A 22,882-nucleotide genomic window follows, 5' to 3' on the forward strand; every position below is an offset into this window, starting at 1 on the left:
AAAATCTAATTTTGTCATAGTAATGTTGAAATGACGAATGAGTTAGAGCATACCCTGCATTTGGGTGCAGATGAATTGGTGTTGGTTTGAGGATGAATTTGAATTTGTGTTGGTATGAGGAAGACAATTAAATAGAATGTGACATGGCATGCATGCAAGAGCTAGCGCCATTCCATTTTCCGCCTGCATGCATTTTTTGAACATGGGCGCCAGTCCATATGGCGCCTTGTATGTGCAGACCTCGAGATTCTGCGTTGCATGCAAATAGCCATGCAGACTAGGGAAAAGACATTGCATGCAACTTGCCAGAACCTAAGAAGCGCTAGTCCATTTGGCGCTAGCTTGTATCAAGTATGTGTGTACGCTAAACCAATTGGTGCTAGCATACTGTCATACCCCAATTTTGTCCTACTCAATCCTACTCTGATTGTATTGTATTCACTTGCATTCATATAACCGTTTCATTCAAGTAGTGTATATTTTCATCTGCATATATTAGTCTGGACTTGCAATTATGATCATTACACAAACCTATCTCAATAAAATTTCATGTGCATTATTACCTCATGACTATCTTAGTCGGTCACGAACCCTCATAAACATGCATTTGGGCCATTTCCGGTTTTCATTACTTCAAAGGTCATTTACATACAACTCTAATCCATTTGGTTGAAGGTCAAGTTGCTCCAACCCACAAATGCATTTGATTTTGGGGAGAGTTTTTTTATTTTTGGATACATTTGGTATGGGCCATTCAATTGAGTCATCATTTATCACGTGTGTTGTGACTTCAAAGAAAGCAACATAAATAAGAAATAGGTACATTTCTTTTTCTTGATAAAAAAGGGGACCCCGATGTTTTTATTTATGTTTGATATTTTAGAGTTTAAAGGATTTTAATAATAAATTCAAGAAGAAAGCAATATATTTTTTATCCAAAAGTTGTTCTTCAATAAACACCTTTAACAATACATTAAAAGTTACATAGGATTACAAAGAAGAACCCAACACGGGAGTCACGATTCATGCTAAGGTACATTTGGAATGTTCTATTCTTGGTGAACATCGACCTATCCTTATTCTTCAAAGCTCCAGTTGACGCGTCGTCAAAATTTCAAGAGGAGTAACCTTTGGTCAAACGATTTGCTTGGAATCCACCTTTGCCGTTGAGACCTATTAAAAAGCGGAGAAGTTAGCCCGAAAGACATCCAATTAAGCAAGCCTCAAGAACGTTATGCCTTGTTGCTTCCTTATGAGCTCTTGGTTGGTTGATTAGAACAATCCAAATTCACCTCAAATTGATGCCAATTAAACCAACAGTTCACTCACTTCCTTGAGCATAACCTGAAAGAAATCACTATGGAAGAGTTACGGATGCCCAATATTTGGAAAGTTCTTTATCAGTAGTATACAAAAAATTGAAATCATACACCTGGTAAGGCCAAATTCCACAACAATAATCCAATTTTTACAAACAGCAAGTCCATAATTTACAGCAGTGAAAATTCAGTGACCATGCAAATTGATGGGACCACAACATATTAGCAAGGCGATACCACTCAAGAGGATCCCCACGAGATCATGGATTTCCTTTCTAACAGATTGATTCTAACAGAAAATAACAAATCATAAAAATTCATTCGTATCTAAAATTTCTTTTCCTATAAAAGGGGATCGACCCCAATCCCCAGCAGAGGCGACCGCTATTCTGAAAAAATTCCCCAGGACCATTTTCAGTAAAGCTCAGCAGAAGAAATCCCTAAAATCTGGATTAGAGTTTCACGTTGAAACTCTAATCTATGTGAGCTCAGCCTCAAAGCACAGCAAGAAGGGAGAGAGTTTAAAAGAAAAAGGGAAACTTATCTGAATTGTGCCGGAGAAAGTCTCGCCGTCGGACCCGCTCTGATTAAGTAATCCTCTTTCTTCTCTTTTGCTTGAACTCCTTACACCGTTACATGCGCCGTGCCTAACTGAGTAAAACCCCTTTAGTGATTTCTTTAAACCACAACGGTGGAGGTTTAATTTTTGAAATTAGGGTTTATTATGTGAAATATTTCTTGTTGTTGATTTGTTTTGAATTTGTCTGTTAGATAGGGTTGAGGGTTTGTTGGGTTGCGTTGAAGGTTTATTTCGTCGGAGATTTGATTTTTCATCTTGTTGGGAGGGCCGATTTGGCCGTGTGAGGAGGATTTAGGAAGAGTTAAGGCCGAATTTGGATTCTCCGGCCAAAACAAAGTAGGGTTAGTGTTTGAAGTTCAAGGTTTTTGAGTGGTGGTTCGCCGGAGAAGAAGGTGCCGCCGCCGCCATTGACCGGCAACCACCGCCTTCTCCAGCAGACTGATCGGAGGAGGGAGGTTTTATTTGCAGAGCAATTCGTGTTTTAAACTGAGGAGAGAGAATTGAGTTCCCCAAATGAACTCAATCTCAGTGGAGGGAGGTTTTTATTGCCTCACTTTGTCGCTGCGCATGTGGGCCAAGTGACCCTCCCTGAGCCTGCCAGGCGAGGTGGACTGGTAGGTCAACCAAGGGATTCCATACGGATCCCCCACCGTATGACAGTGTCCCCCAATCTGTTCCTCCCTTCTGATTATCTGACTAAGTCAAATCCTTACATCGGACGGTCAAATTTTTTTAGCCTAAGGTCAACAGGTTTGACCGGAGTGTTGTGGACTTTTCCTTGGGAATGGGCCTCCGATTTTGGGCCCAGTTTCACTATGGCTCTTCGCACCCCCTCTACTGCTACAGTGCGCCCAGTTTTTGGGCTTACCTCACTCTAAGCCCGTTTTTTTTTTTTGGTTTGTTGCTTCATTTCTTCTTTTCATATATATATATATATATATATATATATATATATATATATATATATATATATATATATATATATATATATATATAATATATAATAATATATATAATATATATATATATATATATATATAATACATGTAAAATATATTAGGGTATTATTGCTACAAAAATAACATTCTTATTTACTCAACTTTTATTTTAAGGCCTTACTTGTTAATTTAAAATTAATCATTATTTTAATTTGTAGGATTTGTTTGAGACATCACCTTAAATGTGCTTGATTAAACTCACTTGTGCAATTCCTTAGGTCATTTGAACCATGATTTAAGTTATATTTTCGTAATGACCTTCATCTTTTAATCAATTTAATCGTTATATTAAAATGTTTGAAATTTCATATTTCTCAATTCAATGTTGAGACCACCCTTCCATAACCTTGTAAGTCGATCACTTTCAAGCATCGCCATCAACCTCACATAGCTTACTCTTGGGATTTCTTACAATGAGACCTATTCAATTTTAATTAATCGAGCAGATGAACAATACACCAAAATAATCCAATTTATTCACAAAAAAAAACAAATTCAAAATCTCGATCCAACATCGAGTATTGTCTATTCAAATTAAATTAAAATACCAAATCACATTTAAATACTATTTCACTTGGAAATGAAAAGGGGGATGGTTTTGAGTTTTCAACTCCTCTCCTCAATTATTTGAATACAAGTTCTTTTACTCGGTCAGTCAAATAATTGTCATTCCCATCCACCTAAACACAATTAAATCAATTTATTTTCATAACAATGGAATGAAAAAGGGAGATGGTTTTGAGCCTTCAACTCCTCTCCTCGATTGTTTGAATACGAGTTCTCTTACTCGGTTAGTCAAACAATTGTCATTTCTTTACAAACTTCTAAACCCGATTAAGTCAAATCATTTTCATAATAAGCTATACGAAAAGGGAGATGGTCTTTAGTTTTCGATTCCTCTCCTCAAATGCTTGGATATGAGTTGTCTTACTCAACCATTCGAGTACTTGCCATTTATTCTAAAAACATCAACCATACACAAACTTATTTTCATAATCACTAAGATGAAAAATAAAGTGGTCTAGAGTCTTCTATTCCCTTTTCCGAATATTAGGATACGAGTTGTCTTACTCGACTATCTGAGTATTCGTCATCCTTTCAAAAACACCTTAACTATTATTAAATCCTTTTACAATTAAGGATGAAAAGGGAGATGGTCTAGAGCCTTTGATTCCTCTCCTTGACTATTAGGATACAAGTTGTCTTACTCGACTATCCGAGTAATCTTCATCCAACCAAAATATCTTAACACAACAAATCTCTTCCTCGTCCTCGTGCGATCGAACCCAATCAAACAAACCATCCAACATATTAATTCAACTTGTCACTCCCCGTGTGACCAAAACTCTATTAAAAAAGAACACTGTCAATCCTTTCTAATGCGCACAACAAACCAGTGCTTAAGCCTCCGCCGAGAGTAGACAAGCCAACTTTAGCCTTTAGAACGCCGACCTACACAGTCGTTCATAAAACAAAACACACCAACTAATCGTAGTTTCCCGAACTACGAATGCTCTGATTTTCTTATTGCACCATAAGGATACGTAGGCAGGAGATTGTTGTATCTTCGCGAGCACACTAATAAAAAACCCTCCCTTTCCCCCTTCTAAGGTTACCATCCATCTCCATTCAATATTTTTTATAACTCGAAGAAAACAAACAACGTAAGTTAACACCCAAATCACAAAATTAAACTAAAAGGTTCCCGTTGAGTACAATGGACGTGAGGGGTGCTAATACCTTCCCTTTGCGTAATCAACTCCTGAACCCGAATATGGTTGCGACGACCATTATTCTATGTTCTAAAGGTTTTATCAATATTTTCCTATTCCTTCGTTGGGATAAATAAAGTTCGGTGGCGACTCTGTTTGAACAACATTTTTCCGCGTCCATCGCGAGGGATCGCATTTTTCGAGGTGCGACACATACATGCTCAAGTTTCCATGCATGCAAACTTATGCATGTCTCTCATTATAAATAGCCATGCAATAATCACTTCTTCATCAGCAACAATCACTTCTACACCTGCAATAACCACTATTTCGTCTGCAACAACCACTGTTTCATCTGCAACACTATGACACGATGTCTCTGCTCACTATGGGTGAATTACATAAAGACACAGTTGCAAACATAACAACTTATGTAAGTGTTTACTTCTTGTATTATTTTTATAACACAATTTTTTATGCGGTAACTTATTTTGTTGTTTAGTTTTTAGGATGTTTCTAGGTTTCGAACTCTTGGCCACAAATTTGTTCACATGGACGTGATAATTCAACCTTATTCGAACTCACCGATTTTGGACATGTAAGCAAAATAATGTCTTGGTCGATTGATACTAAATTTATTCTTGCTTTAAGTGAAAGATGGCGTCCCGAGACACACACATTCTGGTTTCCAACCGGTGAATGTACCATGATGTTAGAAGATGTCTACATGATATTGGGACTTTCTATCGAGGGTAAGACAATAAATGGTAAAATCAACTGTGCGAATTCAATTTGCATGGACCTCTTGGATGCTGACTTGTTAGATGATAACTCGAGAGGTCAACGTATACTCCTTTCACGCCTTAAGGCATATTACAACAACTTACAGTTAGATGAAAATTCTATCGAAGAGGCTCAAATAATAAAAATTAGGTATTATATTATGCTTTTAATTGGTTTATTTTTATTTCCCGAAGGTAGTGGTTCTAGTATGCATGTTATCTATTTACCTTTACTAAGACATGTAGATAGAATAAGAAGTTACAGTTGGGGGCCCGCTTGTTTGGCTTATCTTTATAGGTCTTTGTGTAAAAGTTCACACAAAGACACATCTACATTCTCTGGATGTGCTGTTTTACTCCAAGCATGGGGTTGGTCCAGACTACCGTCCCTAGCGCCCGTCAACCACAATCCGTTCACATTCCCGTACACACAAAAGTAAGTTCTTAACAATGGACTATATTTACTTGCTTTAACGATTATTATCTCTAAATAATATATTTATGTTTATGGTGCATATGGTCGACACGTGGTATGAGTTATAATAGATATCCTAGACACTACATTACCCAGTATCGCAATCTCTTGGATCACCTTCGACCAACAGATGTATTGCCATTAACCTAATTAATTCGTATTAATTTGTTAATTTCTTCTAACAAATTTATAATCTAATATATGTTCACATTTCAGTTCATTTGATGTCCATATCTAAACTTGGATGATGACCATGAAATCAACGAACAAGACGCAACCTTTTGGACTACATGCACATTGATCATAAGATTCACCACTTTGGAGATGCACCATAGTGAACGTGTTAAATTACAGTTCGGTATGCTTCAACACATCCCAGAACCCCCGAAAAACCTCGGAGAATGGAATCCATGAAAAATTAATGACCAATGGAACTTTAACCCTTGATAAAGCTTCGCTAGATCTGAGTGTCGAAAATGGAAACACCGACAAGACCATGTCTTAACTGACGTTGTGATGCCAGCCAAACAAAAACCCAGTCGTAATTATATGACTTGGTACAGATCGACTGAATTTGAATTCCTCGCCGAAAGGATATGTACCTATACGACCCATGCTAGGTAAATTACACACAAGAAGGTTCAACATCTAACCCCCAACAACATTGTCAGACTGGTTAATCATAACCCCCTATCCATCAAAATTTCCGATCCACAAACACACAAACCTACGACCCTAACATGCCAAACACCCAACCACAATACCAAGAGCATACCCTGTACCACCACTAACAAGTAGATCATCATCAAGACACCCAACATCTCTATGCACCCAACACATCACCCTACCATAGCCGCCTTAGCCAAAACACCCAACGATCATTTAACACCAACCTCCCCTCCTCCTACTATAACCAAGAAGCCCAAACATAACAAAACTAAAACATGCAACAACCATATGGTTACCAAACACCACAACAATCATTTCAACCTTTCCTCGATGCATCATTCACACCAATGTCTCCCTTCAATCGTCTTGGTTGCCCATCAATAACTCAAACACAACCTAACTACCCTGACATGGGTCACGAACTTAGCTATGGCGGTATCGCTTTAATGCATACAGAAGACTACGCGAATTTGTTTGAATATTTTAGGCAATCTCCTGCAGGTGGTGGTGATGTTCCTGGGCCATCAGATACTCAAACGCCTGGGGCAAATCATCAACGTGGGTAAGGGCCACACGTTCGGGTAGCTAAGGGATGTGGGACCGGAGGTCGGTTAGGTCATCCCGGTCAACAACATTAGTCTTTTTGTGTAAACGCATATTAATATTAATATCAATTAGTCTGATTTCGGTTTTTATCTAAAACGTACATTATTTAAAAAATTTTTTTACGAAACACACATAGGTGCCAAACCAATTGACGTATCCTTTGTAAATTAACACACATGCGACAATTGGATTGGTAACACTAGATGCACTAGTCAATCCAATTGGCGCCACCTCTCTAAGTTAAAGAGCAGACGCCAATTCATCTGGCGCCACCTCTTCAAAGTGAGGTACTTTGGAAAATAATATGAAAAGTAGGTTATTTTTTGGATTTTTGTTTGAAAAATTGGGTTATTTGGATACAAAATTCTTGATTTTATGGAGGTATGCTTTAACTAAGATTTATTTGAATAATGACTATATGTTAGGTATAATTTTAAACTACAATTTTTATGTTAAGAATTTCACACCGAATAAAATCATACATTTTGAAAGTGAATGCGAACAAACTAATTTTATTTGTGAGAGCATTTTTTTCGAATCTAGAAATGCTCTAATTATCGGTTTTATAATATGTTTGTATGTACTCGTATACTTTTTAAATCATATTTGATGATAATAATCAATAGTATCTGCATAATATTTTATTAGATTAAAGTAGAAAATTTTTGCGCTACCACGAAAAATTCCTTTTACACTAGTTAGAAATGAGATTAATTTTGGTTTCGTAAGCGAGATAACGAATGATGTCATGAAGTGTGTGTCATTTTATCCTTCGAGTGAGACTCCACCGAGGAGAAAGACTCAGTGATCATGAGTTCGATTTTCAACAACTGTCTTTTTATTATTTTTAGAACTGGATGACAAGCTCTACATTTTCTCTTGATTTAAGTAAAACTGAGGTAATATATCACTATTATCACCTCCGTTTGTAATATTAATCAAGGGGAAACATTATTATTTAAATTTTTTTCTATATTTTTGTTTTAACATGTATTACATTACTTTTTTTTTGTCCATTTCTTAAACATAAACATTATACCTTTTGTCAATTTCTCAAACAAAAATATTGTACCAATAATATTTATTGTTTACACCAATTGGGAAGCCAAAATGACACACACCTTATAATTTTACAACAAAACTAAAACAAATGATTAATCAAGAAAAGTAATAACCAAAATGTAAATTCTTGTAGGTCATCCAAAAATTCTCTTATGTGATTTGTAACCGGTCCTTAAACACCTATAATTTGAACAATATTTAAAACCAATCAACAACAAAAATATTAAATCTTTAAATCATTGATCTCAACAATAACAACAACATTCAAAATTCAATTTTCAACAACAACAACAACAACAACAACAACATTCAAACTTCAATATCAACAACCTGCATCATATGACACTTTCTTTAGAGGTTTTTAATTTGTTGACTTTTACTTCTAAAACCATGCAACATATGGTAGGTATCTTTCGACATCTCTACATGTTGGAAAAAAATATTAGTAAAAAGAATAAAAAAGTAAAATGAATAAATATATATTACTAAGTGATATAAAATATTTACTTACTAGTTTTTTCATATCCTCTCTTGATGATCATGACGAATAGCATGCACATCATCTGAATCATTTTTTTAGATGAGAGATGTATATGTGTTGCTAAAGAAGGGGTCTTAAAATTTAAATATTGATTTTCATAACTATCAGGAATATATTTTCCTTGTAAAACAATTGAACATCTAGTGTTAGAAGGACCAGTGACATACATACTTATTTTGCATGGGATGCCATGATGAATGATTCGTTCATATAAGTTGCCTTTCGAAGATCAATCTGTGTGAATCTTAATTCATCAATTTTTACACCAGTGTTACTGTCAACCCACTTGCACTTAAATAAATTTACTTTAAAAGGAACATAATCAATTTCCAAATTTTCTTCAATGACTCCAAAGTACCCTCTAAGTACATGATTGTTATCTTTGGAACTAGAGAAGTACATGGATTCAACTTCAACCATAACCCAACTATTTTGCATGGTACTACGATCAAATTTTGATTTTGTATAGAATGAAAATTTAGTAATGTTGTATGCACTCCAAGTTATTACATTAAATTGTGAAGGCATGTTTCTCAAGTGTTTTGATGACGACAAGATTCTATAAAGCAAGAATGGATTGACAAAAAGAAATGGCTCAAAGACTTAAAACAAAGACAAGTTTCATATTATGTTAAGTCTTGAAGAAATACTTATGGATTGATCATGAATGATAAGGTATATAGCATTCAAACTTTTTAATGAGTATACAAGTGTTCAAATCCTCATACATTCGTATCATGTTTGTTTAATATGTTTGGATGCATCTTGCCAAAAATTTTCTCTTTGAAAATTAACTATTTTTATATTCTGGGGAGCTGTTAATCGGTTAACAACATTGTGCTAATCGATTAACAGACTGAAATTTTCGAATCTTTTGCATATTACAAGGGTGTAATCGGTTAATCATTTTTGGTTAACCGATTACCACTGTACCAGTACCTGAAAAATTGCAATTTTTCATTCCTTTGATTTTCAAAAATAGTTCTTGAAGCATGACATCCTTTCATGATTTGTACTGATTTGTAGAGGTGCATTAGGGATATATAAATACCATTTCTTCAGATTTTAATCTCAACTCCTTTTGCAAAAATTTTAAACATTCAAATATTCTCTTCATCTTTCAAAAGATTCTCTAAGTGTTCAAAACCATAATTTTAAGAGTGAAACTTTCTGCACTTAACCTTCATAGAAAAACATTTTAAGTTTCATTTCATTCATAGTGAACACTTATTAAGAGATTTGTTTGTTATAAGGAGAAGATCAATCCATAGATTGATACTTATATAATTCCGATTCACATACTTATCAAAAATTTAGATTACTTTGTGTATCCTTGTTGTCCAAGATTGTTGGAAACAAGAGGTTCATTAAAGGGAGGATTGTTCTCGTTTTGAACTTAGTGAAAAATCCAAAAGATTGTTCTTGGTGTGATTGTTAGTGTATGTATAGAAAGACTAGGAAGAGTATTGTAAAAGTTCTAACAATAGTAAAATCTCTTTCATGTTGAGAGGGTACTAGAGTACTCTCGATCTGTGAGGGGAACCAGGATATCTTTCCGTGTTCTTTATCTTTCAACATTTACCGCATTCATCACATAGTAATCACTTAGGAAAGATTCTTAAAACAAGTCAAAAACCGGAAAAGTTTCATAATACCTAATTCACCCGCCTCTTAGGTGCACACTCAACTTACATTTGGCATTAGAGCGGGTTATTGGTAACTTGCTCCTTAGATCCAGAAGATGGCTTCCGCAAGCGCAAACCCGATTTTCAAAGATGGTGGTAGTAGCAACAAACCCCTTCTATTTTCTGAAGAATATTTTGAATTCTAGAAAATCCGCATGAAGGCACATTTAGAAGCACAAGGAGATGGTATATGGGAAACCGTTGAAAATGGTGTTGGCACTCATAAGGTTAAAAGTTCCTATGATGAAGATGATAAGAAAATAATACTTAATGAAAAGAAAACTATCAATATTCTTCAAAGTGAATTAAGTATGGACGAGTTTTTCCATATCTCTCAATGTAAATCGGCAAAAGAAAGATGGGAGGTGGAGATTCATGAAGGAACCACTAAAGTTAGAAGATCCAAATTGAACACATTGAGTCAAGAATATGAAATGTTCAGAATGCATCCCGAAGAATCCATTGTTCCATTGCAGAAAAGATTTGTTCACTTGACGAATCATTTAATTGCTCTCGGAAAGACCTTCACAAATGATGATCTCAACCTCAAAGTGCTAAGATCCTTGACTAGAGAATGGAAACTTAAAGTAACGACTATATCATAGAAGAAAAGTCTTTCTACCATGACGTCAGCATCATTATTCGGAAAACTCCAAGAACATGACTTGAACTTGGAAGACTTGAAAAACTTGAAAGTCAAGAGAAGAAATCTAAAGGCATTGCTTTAAAAGTAGATTCGAAGGAAGATAAAGATGATGACACACTGGAGAAAGATGAAAATTTCATGATCCTTGTTAAAATGCTTGGTAAGTTTTTTTTGATAAAAATGACAAATCCTTTTATGCAAAAAGAAATAAATATTTCAGGAAAAAGGAGGCTTCCACGTCTACACAAGATGTCACATGCTATGAATATGGAGAGCAAGGTCATATAAAGTAGGATTGTCTGAAACTCTCAAAGAAAGGTGGTTTTAAAGGCAAGAAGGAATTCAAGAATAAAAAGGAGTATGTTACATGGGAAGATAATGAGATAAGTTCTTCATTCGGATCGGAAAGCGATGAATGTGAAAACTTAGCATTGATGGCTTCACACCATTCCGATGATGAAGAAGATAAGGTTAGTAACAATTTTTCTCTTTATGATAGTGATGCACAAGGTGCTATAAATGAACTTATTAAAGAATTCAAAATTCATCTTTAGAAGAAAAAGTCGTGACAATGGAAAAAGATGTCGAAGATGACAAATAAAAGATGATTAGTGAAAATCAGAATTTTGTATGTCAAAATTGTGAATCACTTTGTTTCCAAATTGTCCAATTAAAAATGGTTATTGAAAGGTATGGGAAAGGATAAATTGGGTTGGAAGGTGTCCTTAGTCAACAAAGATATTCCAATGATAAAAGTGAACTTGGTTATTCAAAGTTTTCCAAACCAAGTTCTAGTAAAACTATATTTGTTAAAGCTAATGACCAATTATCCAAAGAGAGAGTGAAAAAACCAAAAGTTGTTCATCACTATCCTTAAAGGAAAATATTTGTTAAAAATAAATCTTATGTTCCTAGATATAGAAGAAATTTTGAACCTACTTGTTTTTATTATGGAATAGTTGGCCATACACCTAATGCTTGCCATGTTAGAACCTTTAGTATGGCAAGTGGGCATTATGTGTGGGTAAAGAAAGGTACTAATTATGAAAGACCCAAAGAAATTTGGGTACCTAACAAAACTTAATTTGTTTTGTAGGTATGCTTGAAAACCACATCAAATCTTTGGTATATCGATTGTGGTTGTTCCAAGCATATGTCGGGAGACATTAACAAATTTTCAAATCTAGTGCTTAAGGCCAAAAGTTATGTTACATATGGAGATAACAACAAACGAAGAATTCTTGGCATATGCAAAGTTGGAGCACCACCTTCCACATCCATTGAAGATGTTCTTTATGTTGAAGAACTAGACCACAATCATCTAAGTATTATCCAACTTTGTGACAAAGGCTTCAAGATCAAGTTCACCAAGGATGAATGCTTGATTGAAGATGAAGTCACACATGATATTAAACTAAAAGGTAAATGATTTAATAACATATTTATGATTTCCCTCTATGATTTGTCTTTGAAGGTAAAGTGTCTTATGGCAAACAATAATGAGTCATGACTTTGGCATAAAAGATTCGCTCATATTCATGTGGAACATTTGAATAAACTAATAAAGTATGATCTTGTTATTGGATTGCCTAAGATAAAGTTTGTCAAAGATATATTATGTGATGCATGTCAAAAGGGAAAACAAATCAAATCAACTTTCATATCAAAGAATGTGGTGTCCACTACAAGGCCATTACAATTGTTGCATATGGACTTATTTGGTCCGTCAAGAACAAGAAGCTTCGGAGGTAATGTCTATGCTTTAGTTATTGTTGATGATTTTTCTAGATACACTTGGACATTATTTTTAGTGCAGAAAAGTGATGCATTCAAGAAATATGCGAAGCAAATCCAAAATGAGAAATCACTAATTATTGCCTCCATAAGAAGCGATCATGGCGGAGAATTCCAAAATGCCTCCTTCGAAGAGTTTTACGAAGAACATGGAATATTTCATAATTTCTCGACACAAAGGACTCCTCAACAAAATGGAGTGGTGGAGAGAAAGAATAGGTCACTCGTGGAACTTGCCAGAATAATGTTTAGCGACTTAAATCTTCCAAAGTACTTATGGGCGGATGCAGTGAGCACGACATGCTATGTAAGTAATAGAATTATTATTAGACCTATATTGAAAAAGACCCCCTATGAAATCTTAAAAGGAAGGAAACCAAACATCTCTTACTTTCACATCTTTGGATGTAAATGCTTTGTCTTCAAAAATGACAAAGATAATCTGGGTAAGTTTGATGAGAAATCCGATGAAGGTATTTTTCTTGGATATTCTCTTTCTAGTAAAGATTTTAGAGTTTATAACAAAAGAACTTTAACAATTGAAGAATCTATGCATGTTTCATTTGATGAATCTAACACCTCAAAAGAGGATGAAGTTATTTGTGATGATGATAAAATTATAGGAAATCCTACGGAAGATTCTACCAAAGTCAATGATGGTGATCAAATAAAAGATAAAGAGGAATTAACTCAACAAGAGACAAATCAAGAAGATCTTCCTCAAGAATGGAGAATGTATAAAGATCATCCTATTGACAAAATTATTGGAGACATAAATCAGGGAGTATCTACTCGGTTGAATCTTAAAGATGCTTGTCTTAACATGGCTTTTGTTTCTCAAATAGAACCTTCTAAAGTCACATATGCTTTGGATGATGATCAATGGATTCTAGCCATGCAAGAGGAACTGAATCAATTTGAAAGAAATCAAGTATGGAATTTAGTTCCTAGACCAAAAGGTAAGCATGTTATTGGTACTAGATGGATTTTTAAAAATAAGCTAGATGAAAATGGTATCATTGTAAGGAACAAGGCAAGATTAGTAGCCCAAGGATATAATCAAGAAGAAGGTATAGATTTTGAGGAAACATTTGCTCCTGTTGCTAGACTATAGGCAATTAGATTATTGTTGGCATATGCTTGTTCTTTGAATTTTTAGTTGTACTAGATGGACTTTAAAAGTGCATTCCTAAATGGATACATACTTGAATAAGTTTATGTAAGTCAACCTCCAGGATATGAAGACTTCAAACATCCTAATCATGTGTACAAACTCAAAAAGGTCTTGTATGGATTGAAGCAAACACCAAGGGCTTGGTATGATAAGTTAAGTAATTTTCTTTGCGAACATGGTTTCGAAAAAGGTAAAGTGGATACTACTTTGTTTATCAAAATAATTAACCATCATGTTATCTTAGTACAAATTTATGTAGATGACATCATATTTGGATCCATACATGAATCCTTATGTGAAGAATTCTCAACAATCATGAAAGGAGAATTTGAAATGTCCATGATGGGTAAGTTGAACTACTTCCTTGGGTTGCATATCAAACAAACAAAGAATGGGATATTCATCAATCAATCTAAGTATTGCAAAGAAATTCTCAAAAGATTTGACATGTATACTTGCAAAGATATAGCCACTCCAATGGGATCAGAGACATATCTTGATCATGACGAATCTAGAACTCCAATTGATAGATATCACTAAGTATCGAGGTATGATCAGTTCCTTATTGTATCTAACGGGTAGTAGACCTGATATTATGTTTAGTGTATGTTAATATGCTCGATTTCAAGCATGTCCAAAGGAATATCATCTCACTGTTGTGAAGAGAATAATGAAGTATCTCAAAGGAACATCCAATGTCGGCTTATGGTACCCCAAAGGTAGTATATGTAGTCTTGTTGGTTTCTATGATGTAGATTATGCAGGATGTAATACGAATAAGAAAAGCACAAGTGAAACATGTCACATTTTTGGAAATGCTCTAGTTTTGTAGTCATGTAAAAAGCAAGCAAGTGTGGCTCTCACCACTGCAGAAGCAGAATATATCGCCACCGGTAATTGTTGTGCACAAATACTTTGGTTGAAGCAACAACTTCTTGACTATGGTGTAAGTATAGGTAGCATCTCTCTCAAATGCGACAACACAAGTGCAGTCAATATTTCAAAGAATCCAATCATGCACTCGAGATCCAAACACATCGACATTAGACATCACTTCTTAAAGGATTACGTTCTAAAAGGTGACTCTGATATTTCTTTCATTGATACTCACAATCAACTCGCGGATATCTTCACAAAGTTGCTTTCTCGATACACTTTTTACAAAATTAGAAGAGAGCTTGACATTTTAAATGAAGGTGACATATAAGAAGAACTTGAATATATCATCATTTGAATGTTTTTGCGTATTTTAGAATTTTTACAAGGATAACAAATCCCTTCATTATTAGGAATGTTTTTTCCCCACGAATTCAAGAAATTAAATAACTCCATTCTCATACTCTTTACTTAATCTATTGACTTTCATCCAACTAGGATCCATAATCACATAAAGCTTATGAAAATGAAATAAAAATCATAAACAACCAATAAAAATGAACATTCCATCTCAATAAAACAACAATACCAATAAACTACAACAACAAATTCCTGAAAAAACAACACTACATTATACCCTAAGTCTTAAAGACCATAATAATAACAACAATAACATCATGAATAACAACGTCAACAACAACAATAACAATAGCAACATTACTGGTACAATCTTGGAGAAAGTTTTACATACCAGAAACGTGATGAGAGAGTCAAAGAAAAGTGTTGGTTTGAGGTTCAAGCTTCCTTCCTCCTTGGAGAAGATGAAGAATGGTGTTTCAGTTTGTTAGGTGGTGAAGATGAAAAATGGTGTTTCAGTTTGTTAGGTGGAGAAGATGAACATTGGTGTTTCTTTCGTTCGCTAGGGCGCACAAATTTTATGATACATAATGAGAGTGAATGAGACTTAACATTATGATGAGTGAATAAAATATTATTTAGAGCTTATATCTCGGTTTTTAGAAAAAACCAAGGGAATACAACTTAGGTAAAACCCGTGTTCAATTTAATTAAATAAAATATTAATCAACATTTCATGTTGATTTTCTAGAAAACTGAGGGATAAGATGATTTATAAAATAGGGGCGCCATTTTGGTTCTAAATAAAGCATAAAGTTGTAGGAGCTAGGAATCGAAGCTCAAATCCTGAGCTATATTTTTTGTAGGTTTTCTACAAAACCGAGGGATAAGATTTTTTTTAAAATAAAATAAAATGGCACTTTCTAGATAATTTGACCTCGACTTTTAATTGACAGGCGAGAGCTTTGTTAGTATTGGTAAATAATGACTATACTTGAAATCAGACGGATCACATAGACATTTAACGAATGTTTAGTTTCTACTTTGGAAGAGGAAAAAAATAGTTTTAGAGGTGTAGAATTGATTTTGATGTGTTTGGTTCATCAAAAATATATTTGATTATGACCTTAAAAATTGATTTTACTTGAAATTAAAATTCATAGTCATTTTTATACTGTAATTTACTGTTCAACTAACTTTTGCATGATGTATCCAAAAATAAATGAGAATTAGGAACCTATTTTGCTACCAAGTTTGACTTTAAGAAAGAAATCACAACTCATGCAGTCTAGTTTGGAAGAAACCTTAAATTCATGAAAAATTACAAACAAAAGGTTAGGGTTAGTTGCAAAGAAGAACGTGAGTCGAATGCTTATTGTTCTAAATTACCAAACAAAGGTTCTTGGCAACTAAGGAAAAGGGTGGACATTCACAATTTTAGTATAGATTACAATGTTAAGATGATGATTACAAAATGGCTAAGTAAAATGATTCATAATTATTTGGAAAATGATTCTAAGATGAAGATTAAGGACGTAAAGAAAAAGGCTTAAAGGAAGTGAAATATATGTATAAACAAGATAAATGCATTGAGGAAAGGCGTGCAACTAGAGACATGTTAGATGAATAATGTCCAAATATTAATGGCTATTGTAATGAAATATTAGGATTCAGAGAATCAACACCTACAATAAATACGTTGATGGTTAGGTATTAATAATGTTCTTTATGTTGGATTTAGTTCTTGTACATTTTTTACTATACCTATATATATCACATTTTCTCCATGTTATGGAATGTTAGGTGATCATATTTTTGATGTTAGACACATTGAAAATTATGGAAACAATTTTTTAGTCAACTTCCATGAACATGTATGCTCATGTAGGAAATGTCAGGTCAAAGGCTTTTCTTGCCTTTATTTAATTTCTTCCATTAAAAGTAGGAACTACATGGTAGAAGAGTAAATTCTTGATATTTACAAAAAGGCCAAGTATTAGGAAGTCTACAATCCTATAATTTTTCATGTTAATAGATCTAATATACGGGTGAAAACAACCTACCTGGACATGTAGCTATCACTTACAGAAAGATGCCACGAAGACTAAAAAAGAAAGGGAATCTCGAGCAAGGTGAAATTGATAGATCTGATTGTATAATGAGGAGGATATGACTACATGTTAGGTGAAGTTGGGAAAAGTGGTCATAGCAAGTCAACTTGTAAGGTTCCACACTAGCTAAGCCAACTCAAGACAATACTCAAGCTACGCCATCTGAGCCAAATCAAAGGAATACTCAAGCTATACCATCTCAACCAACTCAAGGGAATACTCAAGATATACCATCACAGTCTCAAGGTGTTGGACCATGACCTTCTACAAAGTTGACAATATTGAACATGATGAGGACATCAACAAGTGCTGGATCCCTAATACCTATAACAAGATTAAGTATTGCAAAGAATAATAAAGGACTTACCACTAGGCTTAGTTCATCTCAGGAAAGGAAGAATACTCAAGGTAAGAAGAATATTTTAAGGAAGAAGAACAATTACACAGTTTATCTCAAATTAGACCAATTGCAAGTTATCTCAATTACAAGTTGCCTCTCAAATTAGAACAATTAGAATTTGTCTTAATTAAAAAATATGTCTCAAATTAGACCAGTTAGAAGATGTTTCAACTATAGGTTGTATTTAAAACTAGACAAATTAGAAGTTGTCTAAATTACATGTTGTAGAATGTTACAAACTATGTCTCAAATTAGAACAATATCATTTAAACTAGTTCATGTAATTTTCCATCTTGCATCAGTTTATGCCAGGTTGTGTCTTAATTTGTATCAGATTGTATTTTAATTTATACCGATATATTGGACAAGTTGTTCAATTAGACTATTACATGTCAATTACAAAAGCACACAATTTTGATTAAAACCTTAAATATACACAATTTCATTATATCAGTCATACAAATTTCATTAAAAATGTAATAATACACTAGTGCATCAATCATTAGTACATTATATCAGTAGACAATTGTACATGCTAAAAAATATAATGAGGGAGTAACCTTGTTTGTGCAAGGCTATATGAGGTATTAGGGTGTTTAAGTGTATTGCGAGCTCGATTGCGAGCTCGCACATGACGGGTTCTGAAGCATAAATGTGTGGTTTCTTAGTAAAATTGGAGATCCTTTCCTGTTATAGAAACAAGGTATATATAAGAGACTTCTTGAGACTAGATCATAGGCCAAGATGAGCGGTTTCCCCTTATTTCGGTCAAAGATATGGGACTGGGAAGACATGATTTTCTTGAAGTCGTGAAGGAGATGGTTCTTCCCTATCCCTTGACTGATTCTACGTACGAAACATGCCCACACCTGTTGAATAAGTAGGAAACATGGTTCGCTTAGGGTAGCTAGGACTAGGACCAATAAGGTGAATTCTCATGCATTATGGCCGATCGTGGTCCAACCAAGAGGTGCTCTCTCAATATTGATGTAACTAACTTAGTTTTTTTACCTTCAAGTTATTCCTTCCAAGGAAAAATAAAATTATCCAAGTCCACACTCCCCTCAAGCCTGAGGCCTTAGAAAGAGCGAAGTTGTCAACCCAATCGTGTGTAGATCTATTCTATATTGTGGGGCCCTAAGAAAACTCTTCAGCTAGCTATCTAGGATTATTCATCCAAATGGGATTAGGACGGGTGTCTCAAACAAAGCTTGAGGCATGTACCTCAAGAAAAGCCCAGGGCGAGTCCCTCGAAAGAAGCTTTGTGTGAGTCCCTCAAGTGTCACCGACAGTGGAAAATGCAACATTAAATGCTTATAATAATGAGGTTGCCTTGGGATGAAAAAATAGTTCATGTGAGACATTTTGCTAAAAAATACAATGAGGGGTAACCTTGTTTGTGTAGGATTTTAGGTTGTTTGAGTGTATTGAGAGCTTTCCCAAAAGAGGTTGTGGAGAGATCTAACTACGTGTTTTCCATGAAAAATTGGAGATCCTATCCCTTTTTGAAAACACGGTATATATATAACACCCATTGGTCCTGGATCAGAAGCCAAAAGGAGTCGGTTTCCCCTTCTTTCAGCAAAGATGCTGGAATGGGATTACTGGATTTCTCCTACAATCATGAAGGAAGTGGTTCTTCCCCATCCCTTGATTGATTTTGCACATGCCACATGCCCCATTAGTTCAATAAGTAGGAAACATGGTTCAATTAAGGTGTTTAGGCGCATGCCAAATAGGGTGACTTCTTATGTATTTTGGGCGACATGTGGTATGACCAAACACTCATGCACTATTGATGTATTTGACTTAACTTGTGTTTCTTAGGGCTATTTGTTGGTGTAAGCCCTAGAGGCCAATACTTTTGGTACTTGTATCGAATTATTTATTAATAATAAAAGGCTTTTTCTTTATTATGGTTGATTAATAAAGTCCCTGGAATAGATAGTCCGTTTAATGTATTAAGTGTGACTTAATCATGAGAACACATTAAACATAAGGACACTATTCTTAAAGTATCCGTAGTCGAGCTTTAGTGTGAAGTGGGATAACATTAAAGCATTAAGACTATTATGTTTGTAGACTGATGATCACATCTCATGGATCATGGATAAAGAGTTATCAAGTCTTAAACATAGGTATGAATATTAGGAGTAATATTTATACCAGATTGACCCGCTATGAGAATACTATATAGAAAGTTATGCAAAGTGTCATAAGTTATTCTCATGGTGATAATGGTGTATACCACTCTTCGACCTGAAACCACTATGGACCCAGATGTAGAGTCGAGTGCTTTATTGTTGATTCAACGTTGTCCGTAACTGGATAACCATAAAGACAGTTGATGGGTACTCCACGAAGCATGCTGAGGGACATGAGTGACCTAGATGGAATTTGCCCATCCTGCATAACAGGATAAATGTCTATGGGCCCAATATTGAACTGGACAAGGATGACACGGTCTATGCCTTGTGTTCAATATAGACATAAGGGAAAAAGGGTAATTATACACATAAGTATTATCACAGAAGGAATTGTCAGATCACATGACATTTTCGTGTCTTGGGTAGCAGTGATGTGTTGCTAGATACCGCTCACTGTTTATTATGTTAAATGCGTGATTTAATATAATTGCCAACGTCACGAAAACCTACAGGGTCACACACAAAGGACGGATTGATGAGAGATAGAGTAACTAAGGAATACCGTAAGGTACGGTGCCCTTAAGTGAATTATAGAACATCGTAAGGTACGGTGTACTTGAGTAGAATACGAAATATGGTAAGGTACCATGGGCTTAAGTGATTTTGGGCATATTATAAGATATGGGCCAAAATACACTTAAGTGGGCCTTTTAGCTTGAAGCCCACACAAGTAGTTCTATAAATAGAACCCTTGTGCAGAAGCATTCATTGCGGTTGCATTATTTTCGTTTTCTCTCTCTCTCTCTCTCTCTCTCTCACTCAAAGCCTTCATTCGTACCAGCTAGCACTGAGATTGAAGGAATCCGTTCGTGTGGACTGAGTAGAGACATTGTCATCGTTCAACGTTCGTGATCGCTCTGTGGATCTGCATCAAAGGTTTTGATCGTCATAAGAGATCTGCACCAAAGGTTTCAATCGTCACAAGAGGTAAATATTCTATCATTGATCATGACCATTCGTAAGGATCTCTAAAGGAGAAAATTTTAATTTCCGCTGCGTTTTGGATCGTAATTCTCCTTCAGTGGTATCAGAGCCACTTACGAAACCATGAATCGGATAGCTGTTTAATTTCTGTATTAATATGGTTAAAAGACAGAATGAGTCAATTAATTAAACGAGTAATTAAATTTGGCATCATGAGTGTACGAGTTGGATGATTGATGTTGACTATGCTTCGGAACCGACATTAGTATGGTGAAGAAGCGATACATCGATCGTCCATATGTTACGCAATTGAGACCGATCAACTTATATATGATATAAGTAATCCTAATGCAAAGTACGGTATATATGATATATTGTTTCTGTTTCGTTCATTCAAACACTAAGTGGTTGTTTTCCTTTGAGCGATCAATGGTCATTTGCTTCGGAATCCGATATTAGCATGGTGAAGCAATGATCTGTTGATCGATCATACTGAATCAACAATCGAGGTGTGTTTAACAGTCTGAAATTGGTGCATTAGGGTTAGTGACGGCGCAAGGGTTGTGCCGTCAAGGAGTTGTGAATTTAGGGCTTTGTGGAACACGTCTATTGACTGTTTCAAAGTTCTGTTATTTTGGGCGCGTGACGTTCGTCACGAGCTTGTGACGATCGTAACAAGCTGGACGTGACGGTCGTCACGTGCTTTGTGACGGTCGTAACACTCACAAATCCAGAATTCTAGGCATTTCTGTTTTGGCCGCGTGACGTTCGTCATGGGCCTGTGACGGTCAAGACAAGCTGGGCATGACGTTCGTCATGGGCTTGGTGACGGTCGTCACACTCACAGAGTCAGAATTCTCGGGGTTTATGTTTTGTGACTGCGCAAGAGTTGTGTTCATGCAAAACGATGTCCATTTCAAATTAATTGTTCATTAAATTTTTTGGACAGGGGCAACGGAACCACCGTCCGCTGACCGGGCAGCGGAACCCCCGGCTAACTCTGCGTAGTGTGATCGGTCGCCGAAATTTAATTTTTAATTAATTAAAGGAATTAAAAATTTGATAATAATAATGTGTTTGTTATTATTGCCTTGTTGTGATTAGTTATGGCCTTAGTCTTCCTTTATTTTGTTTTGGGTTTTTAAATACGACCTGCGTGTCGTGCCTCTCCTTTTAATATCTTAATGTAACTTCTTTTCTCATCTCAATCCCTCGTATGTAAAACGAGTTTCTTCTATAATGTAATGTTATGAAGAAAGAAAAGAAGATAATGTTATGAAGAAAGAAAAAAAGACAATGTTATGAAGAAAGAGAAGAATTTAATATCAAAGGAGGACAACCTTGAAGATCTTGCTTGGAGAAGCTTAGAGAAGAATTCAATATCAAAGGAGGATAACCTTGAAGATCTTGCTTGGAGAAGCTTAGATCGTCATTAGGTTAACTCAGGTTCTCTCATTGGCTTGTGAGAACAATTGCGCTAGGGGCCATAACTGTTTCATTATGTATGTTGATGCATGTGTATGTATGTTGATGCATGTGAATATATGTTAATGCATGTGAGAGACGATTTATATGATAAATAAGCCGGTGAGACAATGTGTCAAACTTAACTAAACAAATTATAATAATATTATATATGTTTGCTTTCCAAGTTTTAGCACTCATCAAGACTAGTATCGGATAATGTAGGTTTCGCCTACGCGAGGTGCATGTTCTATATTGGTAAGGTGCGATGGGTAATTGTAATATCCAACTGCTAAAACGATGGGTCAAACTTAATTATAATAATATTATATATGTTTAGAAGCAAGAGTTGGGAATGATCCATATGATGGATTGGAATAAGGAGTTATTCACCCAACTGAAATTTTCGAGAGTTGTATGCGATACAATTGGAAAAAGTTCCTACCTAAATAACCTAGTTTTGTGTAATCCTCCTACGCGGACTTAGAACGAAGTGAAAT

Source organism: Lathyrus oleraceus, chromosome 6, assembly GCF_024323335.1.
Source record: "Lathyrus oleraceus cultivar Zhongwan6 chromosome 6, CAAS_Psat_ZW6_1.0, whole genome shotgun sequence".
NCBI lineage: Eukaryota > Viridiplantae > Streptophyta > Magnoliopsida > Fabales > Fabaceae > Lathyrus > Lathyrus oleraceus.